This window comes from Vicugna pacos, chromosome 19 (genome assembly GCF_048564905.1).
Source record: "Vicugna pacos chromosome 19, VicPac4, whole genome shotgun sequence".
Lineage (NCBI taxonomy): Eukaryota > Metazoa > Chordata > Mammalia > Artiodactyla > Camelidae > Vicugna > Vicugna pacos.
This window is the reverse complement of record NC_133005.1, coordinates 16,602,845-16,626,896: the sequence shown is the minus strand read 5'-3', so window position 1 is coordinate 16,626,896 and position 24,052 is coordinate 16,602,845. Positions and strand designations below refer to the sequence as shown.

At 41.5% G+C, this 24,052-nt stretch overlaps 1 protein-coding gene across 1 annotated transcript in view; it reads right to left on the bottom strand.

Moving 5' to 3' along the window:
- The window catches only part of PAK5 (p21 (RAC1) activated kinase 5), a 248,165-nt gene extending 224,898 nt beyond the window's left edge, over window positions 1-23,267 (bottom strand). The window contains exon 1 of the mRNA XM_072943556.1: window positions 23,185-23,267. The gene's annotated coding sequence lies outside the window, so the exon portion shown is untranslated. The remainder of the gene's footprint in view (window positions 1-23,184) is intronic.
- Window positions 23,268-24,052: the final 785 nt, after the last annotated feature.

The window sequence follows — 24,052 nt, the reverse complement described above, 5'->3', positions numbered from 1 at the left end:
CCAAAGAAGATACACAAATGGCAAGACACAAAAGGGCACTCAACATCATTACCCATTAGGGAAATATGAATTAAAACCGTGAGATGCCACTACTCCCACTAGGTTAGCTAAAGTGAAAAAAACAATTGATCAAAGTGTTAGGAAGAGATGGAGCAACTAAAAGTCTTACCCAGGAAACAGGTTGACAATTCCTTATGGAGTTGAACTGACCTACCACATGACCCAGCAATTCCTCTCTTAGATACAATACCCAAGGGAAGCGAAAAGACATGCATGGAAGATTCTACGTCGGTGTTCCTAGGAGCTTATTTATAATAGACAAAAATTGGAATCAACTCAAATGTCCATCAGGAGATGAATGCATTAAAAAATGTAATACACCCATATGATAAAATACTACTCATCAATTAAAAATATGAACTATTCAAACATGCAACAATATGACTTTCAAAATAACTATGCTGAGTGGGAAAAAAAGTATATTATTTATGAGGCCATTTATATAAAATTCTAGAAAATGCAAACTAATGTACAGTGACAGAAAGCAAATCGGTGGTTGCCTGGAATGGGAAATGTAGGGAGAAGAGAGATTACAAGGAGCAAGAGCAAATGTCTGGGGTGACAGATATGTTCATCGTCTTGGTTGTGTTAACAACTTCATGGATGTATTCACAAGGTATCAAAACTCAGGTTGTAAAAATGATATACAGAGTATTGTATGACAATTATATCTCAATCATGCTAAAAATAAACACAAGCAAGGCAAAAATATAAACAAGGTCTTCACCTTCATAAGACTAGATTTTAATGGGACTAGAATTAGAAAAAGTTTACATAAGTGCATACCATGGAGTTCCAGCAGAATTAAAATCAGTTCCCATGATGTGACCCAAAAAGTATATTCAAGAATGTTCATCACAGCACTTGGTGTAATAGCCCCAAAACTGAAAACCATCAAATTCCCAACAACATTAGAATCAGTGAAATAAATTGTGGCATTGTAGTCACACAGTGGAAAACTATACGGCAATGAGAATGAGTCAACTAGCTCTACATATAAAAACATGGGAGAATCTCACAAATGAAATACTGAAGGAAAGAAGCTGGGCCCCAGTGCGGGTGTCCTCTGTGATTCCAGTTTCAGTCACTGCTGATAGAGGTCCAGACGGCAGTCATCCTGAGCGTGTAGGGACTGGAAGGAGATGCAAGGGGAGCTCCTGGGTGCTGGTGACATTCTCCATCTTGATCTGGGTGCTAAAACATAGCTGTGTTCAATTTGCAAACATTCATCAAATTATAGTCAAGATTTGTGTACTTTTTGTACATATGTTAAGCGTCAATAAAAATATTTTAAATAAAATTAAAGTGAAGCCACTTGCTGTGATAGGGATTGCCCGGCTACTGTAGGCTGGATGTTAGAAACACCTCTTTGAGCAGGCTGCACTTAAGCTAAGCCCTGAATGATGATGTTCCAGGTAAGTCAAGTTCTTGGGCAAGCATGTTCCAGGACAGTAGGACCAGTGTCATCACAGGGAACACCAACAAGGGAGCCAGGCCGAGGAAGGCAGGACGTGATGGAGAAGCAGACAGAGGCCATGTCACAGAAAGGCACCACTGACTAGGTAAGGAGTTTTGATTTTATTCAGATCCAATGCAAAACCACTGAGAAATTCTATGCAAGAAATCTTATGAACTGATTTGTAATTTTATGAGTTTTCTTACCTGTTTAAGCCATTGGTTCATCATCGGTGAAATGGGAATAAGAAAATCAATGGCATTATGCATACGAAGGATTTAACACAGCGCTTAGCATGCCTTCAAAAATTGCTTGCAGTAAATACTTCCTTCCTATTTCATAGACTATAAGATACCGGGAGTTGCAAGGGGCACCATTATTTTGTAAATCTTTGGAAAGGAAAACAGTTGCCAATTAAAATATCACAACACTATGATTTTATCAGAATTTTTAGCTCACCTGGTGAAAGGGTTCTTTTGGACTTACTGTAGTCTATGTCACCCTTTGAACGTATATAAAAAGTAAAAATATAAATTTTCACTAAAATGCCTTTCACTTCAGAACTCCCTGTTCTGAATCACTTTTGGACTTGATCCCCCAACTCTAGGCTTGAGCACCTGTAGGTGACAGCAAGGACATGATGGTGGTCACCCGGAAGTCGCATGACACTTTCGCTATCAATACTGTCAGCCCCATAAATCTGGTTTAATATCTGCATGGAAAGCAATATCAGTATCTGCCACCATGCCTCAGGAACTCAGGGATGAAAACTGAAATGCATTTGGGAACCCCATGGAGTCTTGTGGGAAGAAAGGCACCATTAGGGCCCAGTGATGCTACTGGGCCACCCCTCCCTCTGAGAGCAAATTCGCACACTCAGGTTTAGATCTTGCTCACTGCTCCACTCCCTAAGCCAGCCCCTTCCCAACTCCTACATGGAACAGGAGTTGCTTTCATATGTCACACCCTTGTTCAAGGAGCATTTTGTGCAGGTAATGGTCCTGTCTGTCTGTTTCTCTGTGTTCTGAATTATCCGTTCTTCCTGTGGCCCCGAATGATACAAAAATAAGTCCTTATGATCATGAAGGGTCTTCTGTAGTGATTCTTTTTGTTTTGACTACTTGAAAAGTTTCCGTTCTTCTGCCTATGAAAATGGGGATCAAACTGAATCCCACCAACCGACTCTGGGGAAAACAGGACGCAGCACGCTTCTTCACTCGCCAGATGACAGCGTCTGCCTGACTCTCCAACCAGCCAGACCAACAAGCTGGTTTTCCCTTCTGTGACGTCAGACATACAGCCCCTCATGGCACACTGTGCAGACCTCTCTTAGAAAGCAAAAAAGACACGCACTATCCAGGGAGCTCAAAAGTCACCTTCAGTGGGACTCCCTGGTTTTGAGTCACCCGAGTGCGAAGGCTCATTTGATTGACTGAAGTTCTGAATGACAGGTTTGTACTCTGGGGTCAGCACTGCTTCGTGGTCATGAGGGCAGGCTCCAGAGAGAGTCCTGACTGGGCTCAGAAGTGGCAGTGTGACCTTGGGTAAGTAACTGCTCTAAAGCCTCACTGTCGTCATCTGAAATATGGGGATTTCAACAGTACTCATCTTGTGGGGTTATTGTGAGCATAATACCTGATACATTAAGACTGAAGTAAAGGTTAGCCACATTACCATTACTATGATCAGCTTTCTTTTTTTCTGCTGTAACTGCCGCCCCAAGACATGCAGTGCAGAGAGAACAGCGGACAGGGCAACCCGAACCCTCATCTTGTATCTGCTTGTAACTGCTCCTGACTAAGCAGAGCTCTTGATTTCTCCAGCATTCCTTTTATTGAAGCAAAATCATGGTTTAATATGAGTTCGAGCAATTCTCCAATGGAGACATATAAATGGCCAATGGGTCCCTGAAAAAATGCTCAATATTGCTGATTACTAGAGAAATGCAAATTTCAGATGGTGAAAACATGTGTGGAAAGTAAACCAGAGTCACATTTTGGGTCGGGACGCTGGTAACCCACAGCAACCCTAATGTCCCAAAGAGTATTGTTACTTTTAATGCTTAGGAAATCAATGCTCAGATTTACTCATAAATTTGATCAATTTGCACAGCTAGTAACAGTCCAGACAAGGAATGGATCCCATGTCTGCCAAGTCCAGAGTCCCATGTCTTACTCACTAGACAAATTGCCTTTGTAAAATGAGGTTTTCTTAGTTAACTGTCATGGCTAGCAGAGAGTTGTGTACCAGGTTGGCCCCCATGACTTATATCAGATTCCAAAACTCTCAATCCTGAATTACAGTGGTCGAACCAAGTGGGCCCAGACACACCAGAATCCAGGAGCAGACCCTTCCCTGCAGGTCACAGAGCAGCCAGGGCCACTGGCCACCTTTGTCACATAAAATTCAGCTGGTATTTCCAAAAAAACATTCAACTGCTTCCGTTGTGAAAATTAAAGCAGGCTGCATCTCTTTTGAAATGAAAAGCAAAGAAAGAAAAAGTAAATTCAGAACGAACAGTGCCTTCAAGTATATTTCTTCTCATTGTTCTCTATGCCTTTTGGTCTGGAGGAAAATTGTCTCAGAAAAAAAAAAAAATCTGGCAAGGAGAGAGAATTTAATCTTCTCTTTTCCAGAGGAGAAAGTAGAGGAATGTATGTATTTTCCAAGAAGGCAACCCAGGGGAAGATACAAGGAAGAGAAGGAGGCGGATCTGGAACTGCCAATCCGTCAACATGGGACCAGCAGCTCGCAGGGCCTTTTATAAGAGACTGTGTATCTGTAAGAACCAACAGCTCAGACCATGCCAGGGAAAGCAAATGTGCCTGAACAGACGCACGTAGACCCTGATGTTCCTAAGGCTACGAATGTGCAATCTCTGAATGGACAGACGAAATCATCAGAAGGTGTATGTCTGACAACATTCCATGAAATAGACTGGAAACACTATGGTTTCAGAGGGGCTGGGGGCAAGCATTAGATAGAATTCCAAGTCTGCCACTTTCTCAAGAATGCGTGAACATCCCAAACCAGACAAAATGGTAGGCGTATGCTGTTGAAACAGAATGTAGGTTGGCAGGCAGGACTATAGAAATAATACAAACAGGGGACTGGACATCATTTCTGACAGACACGACCAGCTCCATTTCGGTGATCCACCGCCATTTCAGGAGAAACCAAGGCGACTGCAAGCCACAACCTCCACCTTCTGCAAAACCCACCAGTCAGCATTTACCCTCCAGCATACCTTATCTTCATGAAACCCCTCCCTGGACCTGAGTGAGAACTACTGGCAGGAAAGCTCATCCAACAGGCCCCTCTCTTTTTCAGACACGCCCCTTTTACTTTCAGAATCCCTCATTTGCATAAGAAACCCACTAATCAGCTCCTACTTCCAAGCATAAATAACCAAGCCTGTACGCAGAGAATTGGGCTCCAGTCTGACTGGAGACGCCCTCTGCAGGTTTCTCTCAATAAACTTGACTCTGTCGTTGATCTGTCTCTGATCCTTTCTCTCCGGTTCTAACAATTTCAACCAAGTAACAGCCAAAACAACAGTAGTTACCAAAGGTACTTCCCAATCGGTCTTGTTCAAAAGTTGAACGAACATAATAAAACAGGAAGCTCTACAGGACAACACAATACCAAACCATTTAAATCACAGTGAGGAAATGCACTACACATGAGAAAGCCAAAGAAAGGAAATGTCAGGAGAAGTCGAGGGCTTGGGTGTATACACTTCATGTTAGTTTGGTATGACCGTCAACATGCCCCCACTAACCCACATAAGCTCATTACCCTGAGAAACATTTAGGTTGCAATTATCACTGATCTTCCTCCCATTAAGTCAGGTTCTGAATATGCAAATGACTTTCCATTATAATTTCATACTAAATCAGAATCTCCACACAAATCTATTTCTTACAAAATAGAAGCAGCCGTACAATGGAAAAATTAGGACACAAAGATGAAAAGCGAAGATCACAAGAGGATGAGGGAAAAGAATCTATGAATAGTGTCTTTGGAAGCTGCTATTTCTAGGAAAAAAAAATAGATATTTTCAAATACAATCAGTCCAATAAATCAGAGCTGTCAAAACCATGTGACCAGAGAAATTTTGCTGGGCCAGAAAACTTTGTAGAGAATATAAATACACTAGGCAATTTTACTTTTATACACTCTAAGGAAAAACACAAAAATTTCATGAGCACCATCTACTGTTCCTGCTTCCGACGAAGGTATCCTGATCATCATTACCAATCCTCTCCATCCCACTCTCCATCCAGGTGGTTTGGGAGAAAGGAACTCCACTCTGTTCCACTCTGACTGGCCCCAGTGAGGAGTTCGGACACCTCCCAAGGGGTCAATAAACAACAAATACTAATTAGACTGGGAATGGATGCTGTCACGTGACCTACAAAAGTAACACTGGAACTACCGAAATTCAATCCTGAAACTTGGAATTCCTGGGCTGGTGATTCCTGGATTTTGAAATTAGTAGGATCAAAACCCCAGAGCTGTGGGGTTGGGTGTGGGGACGGGGCTAGCTTGCCAGAAAAATGAGAGAAACTGCTTGAGAATGAAGCCCAGAAAGAAACACACAGAGCTGAGAGCTGGGGGAGAAACGGCATCATGATATTTCTGAGCTCCTGATTCAGCTGTATTTCTGGAATTTTCAGCTGTACAGATGAGTAACTTCCTAGTTTTCTTGATACCCCTGGAGTTGAATCTTTTGAGTTGAATCTCTTTCAAGCAAACGAATCCTGTTGAAGAAATTCATTCTCTGTTTCCCAGAGCATCTGGCTGCAAATACAATTTTAGCCTACAGGAAATACACCCAGAATTTCCCCAACTTTCCTGAAAATGAATCAAGAGGTAGAAATCAAGAGAAGGAAAGCTTTTCTTTAAATGTATTTGATAAAATTCAAACCTCTCCTACATACAGAAGGTCTCTTACTTTAGACTCTAATTAAATTGGGCCAAATGTCTTTTTACTGGTAGATACAAAGAAAATGCATTCTTAAGAGTTTTAATTTGCAGCCACAGTTACATTAATACAAACTGAAGGAAGCACATGGAAATGTCTCTGAATCGACTGACTCAGTCTCAGGATTTCTGCAGAGACCATTTCACACCTTTTCTATTCTTCTTAAAACCACTATCACCACTGCCATGATCACCACAACCATTTTCCTCAAATTATATAACTCTGCCTCCTTCTGGAAAGATAAAAAGAAAAGGCTTCAGACAGGAACTTTCAGCTTCCCACCATCAAGTTTCCTTGAATCTATCCCATCCAATCCTTTACTCCTATTCCAGGAGAACAAACATCTTGTCTGTTCCTCCATGTGCCTGTCCTCTGGGTTCTTCTCTGAAGGATAACAAATATCAGATCTCTCAACTGATCTCACCACTGAATCCATTCCATCACATGTAAATGTGCTCAAGTCCACTCATTTTTATATAAAATGCTCTCCCTCAACCCAACATCCTGTTTCCACGGTACCTTCTAGTTTTACTCTTTTCAATTCTTCACGTCAAAATTCTTGAAAGAACTGTCTTCATTCACACTGTCCACTTATATACCATCTGCTCACCGTCTCAGCATCCTTGAAGGAGAAATGAAGACAATGTGTACCTCCATGGGGGTCACTGTTTGGATTAAGGGACATGAACAGGTGAAATATTTTACACAGAGCCTAACACATAGTCAAGTCTCAACAAACCACAGCATGATTATTCATTTATGTACAGTTGACCCTTGAACAACATGAGTTGCTTATAGGCTGTTTTTTTTCTAATAGCAAATACTACAGCCCTGGTATTGGTTGGTTGAATCCAGGGATGCAGAACCTCAGATACAAAGGACTCATATTTTTTTTAAAAGCGAACTATAAATTATATATGGATTTTCAACCACAGGGAGAGTCAGCATCCCTTGCCCCCATGTTGTCCAAGGGTCAACTGTATTTAGTAAAGATTTATTGAGCAACTCTATGTGAAGGGTGTCAGGTGAGATGCTTTACTACAGACACACAAAATCTAGCTCCTTCCCTGAAGCCTCTTATAGTCTGGAGGGAGAAGAAGAAAGAGGACAGGAAACATACACGATTATAAGGCATGTTGATCCATCCCACAAAGTCTGGACCAGATCAATGGTCCAGAATCATTGCAGAAGGACATTCAGGCTGTGGACCACAGCACTCCAGGAGGCACTGCTCACCTAGCCCAGATGTGAATGATGCTCCTTGAAGTTTTACAACATGGAGGCCCTGAACATAAAGGAACTGAGTGGTGAACCTTGAAGTTCTGACTCAGAAGAGCAAAACTGTAACTCTGAGTTCAACGACTAGAGCCACCAAACATGGTAAAGAAGGGCTCAATGTTGATGACCCAAAGCCTACTCAGGACCGCTCTTCTACTGGCTTTAAGAGCTCTCCCCAGATTTCTTCTCTTCCTTCAAGAACACCAGAAATCATGAAATGATTCTCTACAGGTTTCTCTGTTCTAAATGGGAAAACTCCAGCACCCAAGGTGTTGTCTGGTGTGAGAAAAATCTAGAGGGCCCCTTGCTATACCAGTGATGATGAGCTTCTTAAAACCACATCCAAGTCCAAGGCTTAATAGCTCTTATTTTAAGAGCACAATGATCTGGGGCCTGCTGAGCCTGAATACCCTACTGGCAAACACTCATAAAATCTCATCAACTCTGGATCCCTTCGTCGCTCCATAATTGTTTGAAGCAGATGGCCAATTTTAAAATACTTTCCCTACAACTTAAACCACCTCAACTGATACAGTCTCATCAAGGGAACCATCTACGTTATTTCTGAAATCCCCCTACAGCCTGCTAACTGCCTGCCCAATATTCATTCCTCACTTCTTGCTGATCACTTACATTTCAACACTCAGTTAAAATCCACTAACGTTTACTGTACACCCACATATAAATATGAACAAGACGCGTCTCTCTGCCCTCAGCGTATTTGTTACACACTCTTTCTCCATGCAAAACTATTTTTAGTTTGGGGTTTCTAGCAAGACCTAGACTCAAAATAATTTTTATTATCCATGCCATATTGGATATGACATGGATAAAGATATAAACTTTATTTATATTTTCTCCAACTTTGCCTACTTCCATGATATCTGATCCCTTAAAAATGATCATGGCATGAGCCACATTATTTGGGACATGGAGTTTTACGAATGCCTCAGAGGAGATGGCTTGCCAGCTGGTCCACCAGCGCCCTGAAAGAATGCAATTGCATTACATGGGTAAATGATTTATTCCTGGGGAATATTTTATCCTTTCTGTTTCATCACAAGGTCAATTGTAGCCTTACTTCTGTCCCATTTTCCAACATTAGATGCATTTAACGGCTGCACGCTAAATTCTCTAAGACTCCAGTTCAGCTCCTATAGCTGTATTATCTCGTTCATTTGGAAATAACTTTGAGCGCAACTTACTCTGGCTCAACGCCCTTTTACCCACTGGACATGTGCTGTCCTTGTCTACACTAATAGATGGTGCAATCAATACACTCACATTTGGCAAGCAAAGGATAGGGTCTTTTACAACAACTTCTGAAAGATCTCTGAAGTTTTGCAGAAACAGGCTAAAGGGACTGCAGGCATGAATACAGCAAGCCCTTTTAGCCCATATGCCTATGACTTCCAACTGCCAGTACAGATACTCATCTCCATCCGCGTGGGCATCTGATGTCCAAAACTAAACTTTCGATCTCTCCCCAAGAAACTTACTTCTCCCAGTCTTCCCTTTCTTAGCTGAAGATAATTTCATCCTTGGAGTTGCTCAAGCCAAAAACTTCGGAGTCCTCCCTGACTCCTCCCTTTCTCTCATAACTCATATCCATGCCTAAGGAAACACTGCCTTCGAGATAGATGAGAATTGAGTCACCACCCACCATTTTCACTGCTACGGGCCTGGTGAAAGCATCACCATCTCTCATTTGAATTTACTGCAGTGTCTCCCCACTGTCACATTTTACCCCTCTCAAGAGAGGCCAAAGTGACTCCTATAAACTAAGTCAGATCCCGTCCTCTGCTCAGATCTCTCTAGTGGTCACCATCGTGGCTAGAGAAAAGGCCAAGGTGCTTACCTCTGCCTCTAAGATCCTGCCAGCTCTGACCTCTCACTTCCCTGACCTCATCTCCTTCTGCTCTGGCCCTCATCCACTCTGTTCCAACCACACTGGCCTCCGCGCGCTTCCCCCGCAAGTCAGGCATTCCACCTGGGAGCCTTTGCCTGGGCTTCCCTCTGCCTGCGATGCTTCTCGGGACAAATCACAAGGTGGGTAACTTCCCTCTTTTCCTCCAAATGTCACCTTCTCAGCGAGGTCCATCCTGATCCCCAGATTTAAAACTGCACCCTTTCCTGCCACCATCTTTTTCAAGGCACGAATCGCCTCCTGGCATTCTATGCATTCACTTATGATGCTTACTGTTTACTGTTCATCTCTCCCTGCACAAGAGGAACTTCTATCTCTGTTCATTGACGTGCCCACATGTGTTTAAGTGCCACCCCAAAGAAATGCAGCAGTGCACCATGAATGCCTATATACTGAAAGGCTAGTTCAGAACAGTCACTCTAATATCTGTTTCCTATATTTTATCATGCCTGTCATGAGACAGAGCAGAAGCAAGCAGACACCACCCTAACAGATAGGATTAAAATTAAAAAGATAATTTGATCTACCAGTTAAGTGATTAACTTAGGCCTAAGGATTTTATGTTTTGCCATCACATCTACATTTCACAGTCTACAGTCATCACATACCCTGGTCTGTGCAGACAACTGCCTTCAATGGGAAGGCTGCGCTCTGTGTTTAAAATAAAATTGAGGTCTAGGGGAAAAAGCAGGGGCTGGGGTGGGGGTGTGGGAATCACTTTCTGAAGTTTTTTCTCACTTTTCCAGCTCAAGCAAAGAACTCTAGGGACAACTCTGGAATTTTCTGCCTCATTTGTTTTTCATTACTTTTTCTTAAGGAACAGTGGTATCATTATTCTCAGTCACCCTGGGTGATTCTAATATTGATTTTGAGATTTTTCCAGTCATTCTATAGAATGCATAGCATTTACTAGGCTCTACTTTACTTCTGTGGGCATATCTGCATTCTGAATGTTTTAGATTTTCCAGATGATAGTATCATATGAAATAGGATACCATCTTTTTGAGTCTTGATAATCCCTACCTCCCTCTCGTGCAAGCTCAAGACCATATGATTTCTTTCTCCACCTTGGTTAAATCCAAACGAAACAGGAATTTTTTTTTAAACTATCATCCAATGTTGAAAAAATACTGAAAGAGTTAGCTGCCAAAGCCTATTTAACTATGCAAATATTCCCACAAAATATCCCTCAATTCTACCCTTTTGAATAAATTTCATACCAGCACAGGAGGTTTAATTCTAGACCTTTTTTTTCTGGGATGGAATTTTAAAAATGCATCTTTCTAAATTGTCATTCACCTTACAGCTAAATAAATTGGCTCATATTTTCAGGAAATGGGAGTAAGAAGGGACAAAATAGAAGGATAAAAGGCTTCCCAAACAGAGCAATCCTCTCCTCCAATCCACGGATCACATATTCAAAAGGCTTCAAGGACCAAAAGGGTAATATACACAAGTAAAATGGCCTGATAATATGCAGTAGGGAGGGGTGGGGACTTGACAAAGTGAAGGCTCCATTATCTGTCTGTCTATGATGGAGACAAGGCTACTCGGCTACAAGGATGGTTGACATGAGGAAACACGGTCAATGTTGCCGAATTTTATGTCTGTGTATAAATGATTCTTTTTAAGAGAAGCCAGAAATCTGGATTTTCAGGAGAAATTTCACACATTGAGGCCACAAGACTAGAAAGTCTGCTCTAAATCGGCATCATCAAATGCTTAGTGAGTTGACGAAAAATTAATCAGTCGATCTAAGAAAGAAATGGAAAGTTTTATTTAAGCCAAATTTGCGGATTACTACCTGGTAAGAGCATCTCACAAAGCTCTGAGAGATGTTTTGCCTGTTAGAAATCAAGGCACAGTTATACAAGCTTTTTGAGACAGAGGGCTATACATCAAATGATGTATTATTGACAGTTTACGGGCTCCAGATCTAAGCATCATCCCAGCGGGTCATGTGACCCCTTATGAGCTCAAGAAGGAACATTATCCCTTAAGGAGTTGCCTTGTTGATGGCAGGAGACTCTTTCTCTTTATGGTTGAACAGGTGTTCTTGCCGATGGGAGATGTCTGGTCCATGCATAATGCAGATTCACAGGGCATGGTAGGGGGAGAGGGGGGTCAAAGGGCAGAGAAGAATTTTTAATGTTTAAATTTTTCTTGTCTTGCCATAAAATATGAATTTTATCTCCCAAGTACCTAACAGAATTCACAGTGTTCTCCTACACCTTCCAGTTTTGAAGGGACAGCTCAACTATACTTCACAGATAATAAGTCTCCAGTTGTGTTCACTGATTCCTCGTTATTAGTGGGCTCTTGGCGGTAAGTGTTTCTTTCAACCAATGTAGACAGCTCATATGCCAATGCTGGTGCTGCCGCAGGACTCTAAGCTAAATTAAACACCAACTGCTGTCACAGAAACTAACTATATATTGCCTATAAACCCTTCCAGTTATCACCCTAAAATCTCCTATCTCTGGGAATCCTGCTGCAAACACATGTGACCAGAAGCCTGAAGAGATGCTGGGTCCCATGCTAGGGAACCCTTTGCCTGGACCACTGACTTTGATTAATTTCTATCCCAGGCCTTCCTGGTTTCTCTCACTTCATAGCGCATCTGTTACTATGGAAACAAGTGGTACCAAAGACTAGCACCAAACCCTAGCTTTCAGTATACAAATCAAGTGATGTTCAAGCAGGGATCACCTTACCAACCAGGCATATCCATACCAGGTTTGGGATAACAGAGCAGTAGGTGTAAGTTGCATCTAGTAATCAAATAATTATTCTTAATGTCTTTCAAGAAGCCCGGTTTATTTTCTCTATTGTCGGAAAGGTGGCTCTTAGCTTATGGTTTGCTTCATTAGTTTTTAGTGTATTTAGAAAGTCTGCTTTATATCCATATCCAATATTAGAGTTTGTCTCTAACCAGAAACAGAGAGTATTAATCTTTCCTTCCATGCATCTTGCTTTTATACAAAGTAGAAAATAATTACTAGCGTACAACTTTTTTTTTTCCAAGAAAATGGATTAGATCAGATCATTGCTAGGTTCCATTCTGGAATTTTAAATCATGGCATTACTCTTTTGCATTTGAGCTCATTTTTTAGCCCAGGTAACATCCATTCATCCACAAACTCTTATTAACTCTTCTGAAGACATGACATACCTATGCTGAAAGCTAGACGCTGGGGATGCAAAGACAAAGAAACAAGGTATCTTCTTTAGGAGTTCTCAGTCTAGTACAAGAAGGGGGTCAAGTAAGAAACAAAGTGATTTTGCTTCCAGAAGTTTCCCAGAACCATGTGGAAGAATCTGGGGCAGGGGTGGGGGTAGCTGGTAGGACATTTTCAATGAGAAGGTGATAATCAGATGATGAGATGTCCATGTGGGGGTGGGAATGACGACAAAGAACAGAGAGGAAGCTGACACAAGGTCTAATTCAGAGATGCTAAGGGGAGTAGCAGCAGAGGCCAGGAAAGGGCATGTGCTAGAAAGTTTGAAGTTGATGAGGTTTAGGGAGCCCTTGACTGTGAGGGGGAGGGGGAGAGGACTCTGCTTGGACTAGGAAGATGGGACACAGCTTGGAGGTAGCTGTTGTCTTAAAAACTCTCATAAAGGGTAAAACAAGCTACCGTTTAACTCAGGTTATGAATAGCTGTTATTCAAATATGACTGGAAAATTCCCCTTCTGTTTCCATGTCTCTAAAAGCCAGAGAAGAACATTGTCCTAAAAAGCACACATGAAGAAAGCTCGACATTCAGTTTCTATAAGACTTTTTTTTCCTTTAATCCCTCTCCTTCATCACTGTTTATATTTTTAGAGGTTAAATTATACCCACGTAGCAACTGTTCCTACTTTGGAGGAAGAATCTTTCTTTGAAACAAATGAAGTATAAGTTTTCTGCTCTTCTAGGAAGCTCTCATCCTGGTTCAGTAAATTGCAATGGAACTAAATTAGACAAGGGGGCAACTCTGTTGACAGTTAAGAACAATTAGCTAGAAAATCCATTTGCATGATACAAATAACCACGCTTAGAAGCAAAGGGATCAAATTCCATCTAGAAAATAGCTAAGGAGTTTCTTAAATAGTATGTCAACCTTGAATTTGAATTGAAAAGTGAAGCTGACAACTGCTGATTCTGTCATAGATCTTATGTTTGGGACTGAAGGCATGAGTGACTGAGCTCTCCCCCACCTTCCCTCTGTCTGTAATTTATTAGAAGAGTGATGGAACCAATAATATTGGGATAAAGTTATCTTGATTCAGCCGGACAGTGGTGTATTGCAGGCTGAGGAATATGCACTGTGTTTTACAGGACAAACAAAAGGACTGTTCATTGCCAATTTACCTTCATCACCAACGACACAGATGGCAACTTCCTTGAAAACTGGCAGAGGGAATCCCATGACTGACCACTGTTTTAAAATGTAAGTTGAATTTCTTTTTTTATACAAGCAACCAAACATTGATTTTTGGTTTTAATTATAATGCTGAACACAGCAAGGCAGTCAGGGCATTTACTTTCCCTTTTCATGGGGAAGTCCCCATGAACACATATGCAAAATCAGAGGATTTGAGAGCCAAAGTGGGTTGATTAATCCAGCAGTCTTTCAGTTACTGAAGGTTCAAGGACTCCAAACAAAACATCTTATCTACTGAGCTGCCACTGGCTGCAGTGTATACGGACATTGGATCCAGATGAGGCAGTTTGACTCCTCTCCATGATATTGTGCCTTGAGTTGTCTGTTTCACAGAGAGCTCTTAAGAAGATTAATTAAGGCACACAGGTAAAACACTTGGATGAGGGTTTAACACATCTTGTGCAACATGTCTGCTATAATCACAGGAGTGCAATCTCCTTTTCTTATAATCTACCACGCTGCTGCAGTGTGTGTGTGTGTGTGTGTGTGTGTGTGTGTGTGTGTGTGTGAATGAACAACAGAGTATGACCCTTCTGAAATAGTTATCCGGGCAACCCCAATTCTAACATTTGAGGGCCTAAAAGTCTCAATTATTCTATATCTAAGTATTCAAAAATGCTAAACTAAGCTAAATATTGTTAAATATGTTCTATCTGCCCTGCTTGATACACATGCCTTCAGAACAACCCGGAAGCCAGGTTTAAACTTCAAATACTTGAATCCCAGAACACGGCTAAGTAAGGAGAACCAGCTTCCACCTCACCCCCTTGCTCCTTCTGACCTCCAGGACTTGCATGAAAACTACCAAGCTATTTCCACACCTCCCATCAATAAACAGTCTTTCCTCAGGCCACTGTGGGCCCAGGAGTAGATAAATCCAAGGTCTGAGGTGTGCAGAGCAGGGACCAGGAGCAGCTGTGGCAGCACATGGGCTCTCTGAGTGGTACAGGAGGGCACAGCTGTGCAGGTGCACAGAGGCTGGAGGACAGAGCAGTCAGGCTCTTTACTCTGCATTGTCCAGGGACCCCTCTTGGTAATTTAAGATCTTCCTTGTCCTGCTTTTAGTGCAATTAAAAAATAATTACCTTTCTTTTCTTGCCATCTGCAAGTCTCCTTTCCTCAGGGAAAAGTTTATCAACAGTTATAAAAGCAACGTGAACCTGAGCATTAAGTTACCTGGACAGCCACAGTCATTTCCTATTCATGATGAGAACTGTAGGAAGAATATAAACTGATCTATGGAGGATCTTTTAGTATTAGATACCAAAGGTTATTTGAACCAAGAGCCTAGTATCCATGGTGGACTCAACTCAAACATTACTATAGGACTTGCTAAAGGTTAGATAATTCAGAATCAAAAGTTGTATGTGGAATATTAAAAATAAAGATACAAATGAACTTATTTACAAAACAGAAACAGACTCACAGACATCAAAAACAAACTTATGGTTACTGGGGATGAGGGGAGAAGGGGATGGGGAGGGATAAATTGAGAGTCTGGAATTTGCAGACACTAACTACTATATATAAACAGATAAATAACAAGGTCCTACTGTATAGCACTGGGAACCATATTCAATATCTTGTAGTAACCTATAATAAAAAAGAACATGAAAAGGAATATACATATGTATGTGGATGACTGAAACATTATGTTGCACACCAGAAACTGATGCAACATTGTAAACTGACTATACTTCAATTAAAAAAAAAAAAAAAAGAAGCAGCAGCAGCAGCCTAGACTTGTGCTAGTGCCCCATCTATTTCCCAACTATACCTCTTGCTTCTGCCAAACTGTCGCTTTTGGATAATCCTTTCACTGGCCCCCGTCTCACCTGAGAATGGTTGTCTTCCCTTCGAAACTCCTGCCCAGACATGAAGATCAAGTCTGAAAAGCCACCTTCTTCAGGACATGTCCTGCTGACCCCAAGAGAAAATAGCGTGTCCTATATGGAGCACCACTGTGCACACTGTATCATGGACCTCGCATTATTTGTGATTCTGCATCTCAGCAGGTGTTCCCTCTGGAGGGAAGGATGCTAGTCAGCCCTACTGGCCTGCAAGTCCTGGGCTAATGGGCATTTTTATTCTTTTTGTTTGGTTTGGTTTTGGTTGTTTAGCACCAATCCCATCTATTTTGGTTCTCTCATTGGAAAAGGGGCAGTGGGATGACCAGTCACTCTCTGATGCTGAGTGAGATGGGTGTGGGGCGACTGTTTCTCTAGTCTCTGATATCCAGAGACTAGAGAACTGGAACTGGCTAGTTCTGGTTTGCTTCCAAGCCTGCTTTTAGTGGTAGTGGTGGTTGTTTTTTGGGTACACCCCCACTTCTAGCACTACCTGATAACCTTCTAGTAAATTCTTTTTTGCCCAAGTTAGAGTCTCTTTTATTTGCATGCAAACTAAGAATCACTGCTGATACACTTGGCAGAGCCCCTTACATAAGCGATAATCAATGAATGTCACATAAATGAATACTTATAACCTAAATGTGTATCATCACCATATTTGTAAAAACAGTGGGTATTTTTTCTAACATGTAAAACAGTATGTTATCACTGACTACATTTTGAAAAATTCAGAAAGCTATGAAAAAAATAAAAGCCATCCATATTTCTACCACACAGACCCTGTCTAACTTTCAGTTTTTGTTCCAGTTTTTACTATGCCTACATGTTTTGTGAAATGGAAATACCATCATTACAAGGCAGAAGAGCAATTGGTTATTTCCAGTTAAAATTGTTGTGAAGGTTTTTTCAAGTTATTAATCTTCAAAATTATCACTTTTAAATATCTGTGTCACCGTTTATCCTTTGGGGGACTTTAAAATATCTTTAACTAGCCCCCAACTTTTTACATAGGTTGTTTTCAATTTTTTTTTATTTTAGCATATTAAACGATCCTCCATGTAAGTTTCTGTCTGCATCTACTTCCTTAACAAAGACTAAAATAAAAAACTAGAGAAACACTTGTGTCAAATAATCTGAACTTTTAAAAGCTTCTTGCGTATTATTTTCAAATTGTTCTCCAGGAAGATTGCATCATGTAATTCTTCCACCGATAGTAATGAGAATGTCCCTGTCAGTTACTGAGTATTTTATTTATTTATTTATTTATATATGTGTGTATATATATATGTATATATATGTGTATATATATATATGTGTATATATACATATAGTTTAATACATGAAACACAGCCATCTCATTTTTGCTTTAATTTGCATTTCTGTGATTAATAGTAAGAGTATTTATTAAATATGTATATTAGCCTTTTTATTTCTTCCTTTTGAATTATTCAGATATTTGGACAATTCTGTTGGGGTCTTATTTTCTACTTGCTGATGTCCAAGAGCTCTTCAGTGTGATCATTATATGAACTGTTCTGTCATGCTTGGTGTCATAATTTTTCTCCATGATTACTTTCTACTTTTAGACTACTTTCTACTTTAGTTTTTGCATGCAGAAGTTTAAAAAGTATGACTGAAAAATTGTACTGAACACTGGAATTTGACACAACACTGTAAAATGATTATGAATCAATAAAAATGTAAAAAAAAAAAGTATTCAGACCTGTCTTTTGCCTTGTAATTCTTCCCATTAATTTTAAATGGAAAAGTCACTCCTCTAAAATTATTAAATGTTTTCTGCTAGCTTTCTCCTCTATCAGATAAAACTTTTCAATTTGGAATCTAGTCTAGTGAGTCACTGTAAACAGAGGTTCCTAGCTGGGTGTTTTCTACACACTTAGCCAATTTCCTTTACTCTTTTGTCAAATATTCCCGTTTCAAAATGCTTTCTCCATCACAGTTCTGCTTCCAAAAACTACCTGAGTCTATTTCCAGGCTACTCTATCCCATTGAGCTATGTATTGATTTTTACACCGGTATGACCCTGCTAAGTGACTGTAATTCCATGATCAGATTTATTTTTATTTCAGGAAAGGCAACCCACCCCCATCCCCATATGTATTCTTTTGCAAAGTTTTCTTGACTATTGACATATAGTTATTCTTCCAGATGAAAGTTAGAATCATTTTGTCATGTTTTCCCAAATCCCAATGCATTAAAACCATATAACTGACCATGGAAAAATAACCATATCACACTATCCATCTTTCTACCCAAGAATAAGGTACATTTTCATTTGTTTGTTTCTTATTTTGTGTATCTGAGTAAAATTTTATAGCTTCCTTATATAAGTCCTTAGACATTTCTTGTTTTTCCCAAGTGTTTTATGTACATTTCCTATTTTTCAAGATAATATTTATTTTTATGGATTCATGAACAGAGTCATTTTCTATTGAAATTTTTTAGTTGTTAAATACTGGCATTTGACGTAATCTCTCATTTTTGAACATGTGTCTTATAACCAATCACCTTACTTAAATCTCTTACTAGTTCTTTTAGGTTTTAGTTGACCCAACTGTGTATCCATTGCTATTAAACAATATCAAGACACAGCGTTTGATTTTTTTGTTGCTTAGGTGAGAATTTAATATTTAATCATATGCATTAAATGATACTTTTTATTTATTTTGAAAAATCATCTTTTATGCAACTACTAAAATGACATAGAATTGAGGCCACCCTAGAAATCCAAAATATAACCTGTGTTCCTGTGTTGAACCACATTCATTTCTCTCTGGTACTCAGTGTACCTGTTCAAAACTACCAAAAGGGGCCCTAAACAAGAGAGATTAAGTCACCTCTCACTTAGATGAAACAAGACAAATGAGACAATTCAGCTGGTGATTAAGAATCTTGACCACTGGGGAAGACAAAGAAATCTACTAGGAACTTATTCTCATATAAAGAGTAAGTTTAGCCCCAGAAAGAGGCAGGATAATTTTTAAAGCAGAACAGGGTCCACCCAGTTATATTCAGAAAGCAATCACATGCATTCCTATAGATGAGCAGATTCGTTTTTCCCCAGATAAGCATGAGTTTCCTACTTTGAAAGATCAGGATAATCGTATCTACTAATTATGAATTCATCAAATATTTGTTGTGCATTTAGTTTGGATTCTGTGTTATTGGAAAGATTGGAGAGCCATCTATAATAATGAGTAGGAACAGGGACTAAAGAGAACTTGGTCAATGTTATTAATTATTATTACACACGGTGATTATTTATTGTTTATTATTATTCATCTCTAGAAGGCTAAAAGTCTAGTTCAGCACTGTCTTTCTAAGACCTAGCATGGGAAATATTAACATCCAATAAATATCTGTGAAATGTTTGTTGACTGACTGATGTGTTTTTATAAAAGCTTCAGTTGCCAGAAGATATTTTGACTCAGTTCTTTAACTGCTCACTTGAAATCGATTCATAGAAGATGCATTTGTCAAAGACAAGAATACTCTTCCCTTGAAGTCAGAATGAGGTTCTAAATTGCATCTTTTTATATGTTAGTAAAGAAAAAAGTTTCTAAAGAACTTTAAATTGGCATGGCAAAATGCCATGAGGAAGAGTATTTATTCCTTCACTCATTCGGCATTTATTAAGCATCTTCTACATGAAAGACACATAACAAATGGCTATCACAGAGTGTACAGACATTAAATAGCCAAATGAATAAATAGGAAGTTGCAGAGTGAGATCAGTGCTATGGAAGGAAAGGAAAGGGGTGATGAGAGATTTGGGTTAGCGAGGAAAGGAAATCAAAGAGGCCCAAAGGGTGAGTACAGCTTGGACTGGCAAAGTAAGGGGGAAGTACTTGGGATAGTCAAGAAACAGATCAGTGTAACAGCAATAAGAAGAAGAGATGCCCAAGAGGAGGCCAGCAAAGTCCCCAAGGCTCCTATCATCTCTGGAAGCCGGCCCAGGTATGTAAACGCATTTTATGCAGGGGACTGACATGATCCAGTCTGCTCTAGATGAAGGATTTGAGGGGTCAAGCAGGGAATCAGGGATCTTGTTGGAAAGTTATTCTACTGGACCAACTGACAGATGATGGCTTGAAGTTTGATGGTGGTGAGGGGTGGGCGGATGGAGAGAAGAAGCTATCAAGCTTTTAGAGATAAATACAGAAGACAGCACTTTCAAGACTTCACGGTAGTCTTAGATATGGCAGGCAAAGGGAACAGAGGTATCAAAGATGATTCCTGAGTTTCTGACAACTCCATGGACAGTAGTGCCATTTATCAAGACAAGAAAGATTAGAAAGGTGTTAAGATTGGGATATTTTTGTTGCTGTTATTTTTTGTTGTTTAATACGGTTTTCTGCTGCATTGTGTTGGAGGGTAGCCAAAAGGGAGGAAGGCAATACGAACAAATCCACTTGGGACAGGGTATGTCAGGTATATTACCTGTACAAGATTGAAACCCTGGATTGTCTTGGTTTTCAGGCCAGTGACATGTGTATAAATGAGGTACCTATGAATGCTGCTGTTCCCTACCATGTGTGGTTTTATAAAACCTCAAATACATTAGCTGGTTTAAATAAGCTTTAAAGTGTCTTCTGAACACATACCTCTCTATATTTACATTCTGCTGGCATGCTGACATAATACTAATACTGTCATTAAATACAGATCATAGGGTCTGCTGGACTTAATACTGTCCCCCCAAAATTCATGCCCAACCAAAAGCTATAAATGCGACCTCATTAGGAAATAGGGTCCTTGCAGATGTAACCAAGTTAAGATGAGGTCACACTGAATTAGAGCGGGTCCTAAGTCCAGTATGAATGGTGTCCTTTTAGACAAGGGAACTTCACCATGTGATGGAGGAGGTAAAAATTAGAGTTACAGAGTTACAAATCAAGGCATACCTGGGACTATAAGAAGCCAGGAGAGGCCAGAAAGGATCCTCATCTTGAAGCTTCAGAGAGCACGTGGCTCTGCACATAAAGTGATTATGGGCTTCTAGTCTCCAGAATGATGAAAGAATAAATTTCTGCTATTCTAAGCCACCTTGTTTTTGGTCATTTGTTAAGGCAGCCTCAGGAAACTCATCCAGTTGGGAAGATTAAGTGTGATCGCATGTTTGAACCTGATTAGTGTAATACAGGGCACATAGAAGAAGTTAAATAAACATCCACTTCCCTTCCTCTTACAATGATCACCACCATTGTCTTGGTGGTTTATAATCTGAGAAATCCACACATCTACCCATTTAGGTTAAGTCTTACTAATCCTAGACTTGTTTTACAGATGAGGAAACTGAGGCTTGGGAAAGTTAAATAGCTTGCCCAAGATCACAAAACCAAATATGGAATAGTCAGAGCTCAAGAGCAACTGTCTCACCACCAAGACAATATTACACCCTAGAACACCTGCCTCGCACATCTGCAGCATTTTAGTCAAATGACAAAGTGAAGGAGAAGGGAGAGGCACAGCCGGACTGCGTTTTCCATGCCTACAGTTAAAACTCACATTATTAACAAAACAAGTTCAGGGCCCTAGTACAGTCTCTACCTATTCACAGAGGAATACAAAAATTCCACTCTAAGACCAATGCTATCACCATGAACTTGCCATCGACTTCGACTACTTCCATTAAAGCAGTGCTTCTGCTTTGCACATAGATATTCCAAGTCAAGGTATTATCATCAGATTGGGCATTTACGGCTTTAATTTACTTAAATGCATTTTCCTCAAGCATTTCCCATTTCGACGATACTGACTCATTCTTGCCACCCAAGGAGACCATAAAAATAAATACTGTTAAGTATGAAGCGAAGCATCTCTAAACTTCATAGTCACAGATGTCCATCCTTTAAAGTATAAGGCAAAAATAAAAGCATATTCTAAATTTACCTTTCCTCCCTAACTCGGTGACTTGTATGGCTGAATAAAAGAGATACACAGATACAAGGTGGCAGAGCTGTTATTATGGGATGCCAATTTCATAGAATTCTAGTGTAAGAGGGACTTCTAAAGAGTGTCTAGTCCATCTGGACTCAGGTCAGAGAGAGTATCCACATGTCACCAAATCCCAGAAAGGAAAAGGACGCTCTGAGAGGTTTTGTGAGAGTTACCAAGGACCCTATGGCTATTTCTTGGTAGAACCCTGTGGAATGCCAGGCTTCTTGATTTCCCCAAAAGTACATTCAGCCTTCCAAAGCTGTCATTAACTATTAACGATGACACTTTCCTCTGGCTTTGTGCCAAGTTCTTTTTCTCTATTAATTTGGCCTGAAAAAAAGACCACCATAGATACAGCCCCAATACTTCAAATTCTCTTAATTGAATTAATTCGCATCCCAGGTTTAAAGCTCCAGATACACACACACACACACACACACACACACACACACACACACACACACACACACACACACACACACACAGGTTCAGGAAGGGCAAACACCCTTCTCCTTCAAACTAGGCCCTCATGATCTCTGGACTTCTCAAGTTTATCCTCCAGGAGGCTGACATCGCAGGCAATTTTGACAAGAGTTTGGAATCAAGATCCTCTTCCACGCTCTGTCCACACCCGTGCCCACGAGCAGAAGTTCTCTCCATTACACCCCACCACGCACACACATACACCAAGGCAAGTAACAAAGGAAAACACAGCCCCATAAAGGCTCAGCTTTGCATCTTTCAGTCCACACCTGCCAAGAGACAAAAACCATACGGGAATCCTGCCCTGGCAATATGTCCAACACGCCTTGGGAGAAGCAGGCACCGTGGCAGCCCCGGGCGTGCGCGGCTGTATACACAAAGAACTGGTGCTGGGCTTGCTAGCGGTCCGGGGGACCAGCACACTCCCAGGACTGGTATCCAGGGTTCTCCCCCTCGCCCTCCTGCCCAGCAGAAAAGAACTACCCTTTATTTGACACGTAGAAAGCCCAGGCTGGATAGCAGCGCATGGATGTGGGGGGCGGGGGGGCGGTCCCCGGATCCCTTTGCTCCAGCCAGCCGGTCCCCAACCTTTGGCATCTCCTAGGAGATGAAAATTACGCGCTGTCACAGCTGTCCGCTTCGCATCCTCTCCAGGCAAAGCGAGATGCCTGGGTCCCCTCCGTACGCAACCCAGCAAGCGCCCCTCCCCGCACCCACATCCACCCAGGCACCCCCGCCAGGAGCGCCTGCCTACCTGGTGGCTGGCTGTCAGCGCAGCGGCGGAGCCTCATCCCCTTCTCCTCCTAGGCTGCTACATCGCTTGGAGCGCCATGTTCCCGGTCTCCCCGGGCGCACGCCGGGCCACTACTACCGGCTGGGTAGGGGCAAGTGGGGTGGGGGCTGGTGGGAGGGGGTGGGAGGCTGAGCCAAAGCTTTCTACTCTCCACCCAAGCCTCCCCCAGCTACTGAGCATGCCCAGCTGCCCGCTTCGCCCTAGGAGGACTTGCCAGGCGCTCACGCAGCTGTTCCGGGTTTTCGTGGCAGCCGGCGGGAGGCAGGCGGTAGCAGCTGCGGGGGGTGGGGGTGGCGAGGTGTCGGGGGAGGGGTAGGGGAGGGGGGAGTGTCTCCACGCCGCGGAGCTCCGAGCTGGAGAAAGCCGCCTTTTGCCAATCTGATGACACTTTCCCTCTGAGCCTCCCCAGCGGGGCAGCTCCTACACGCCCCCTCCTCACACACTGTGGGTTTGCAGAAATTTTGTGCGGGACCAAAGCGTGCTGAGCAGAGCTTAAGCTGAGAGCTAAGAGGAAAGGGGGCGGGGCTGAGAGGCAGATCCTTCCGCTAGCCTCATTGCTACCACCTGGACCCGGGCTTCTCAAACTTCCAGGTGCCTATGAATTAAAAATGCAGATTCGGATTCAATTGGTCCGGGCTGCGGTCTGAGATTCTACAAACCAAACAAGCTCCCAGGTGATGCTGATGCTGCTGGTCCTCTGACCACAGAGTAGCAAGGATCTAGAGAATCGCTCTCTCTGTGACCTTTGAGTGGTCACCCTTTAATCAGATAGCTGAGAAACCTTCTCTGGCATCTAGAGAGGCCCCTCCTACCTACAGACTTGCAGCTT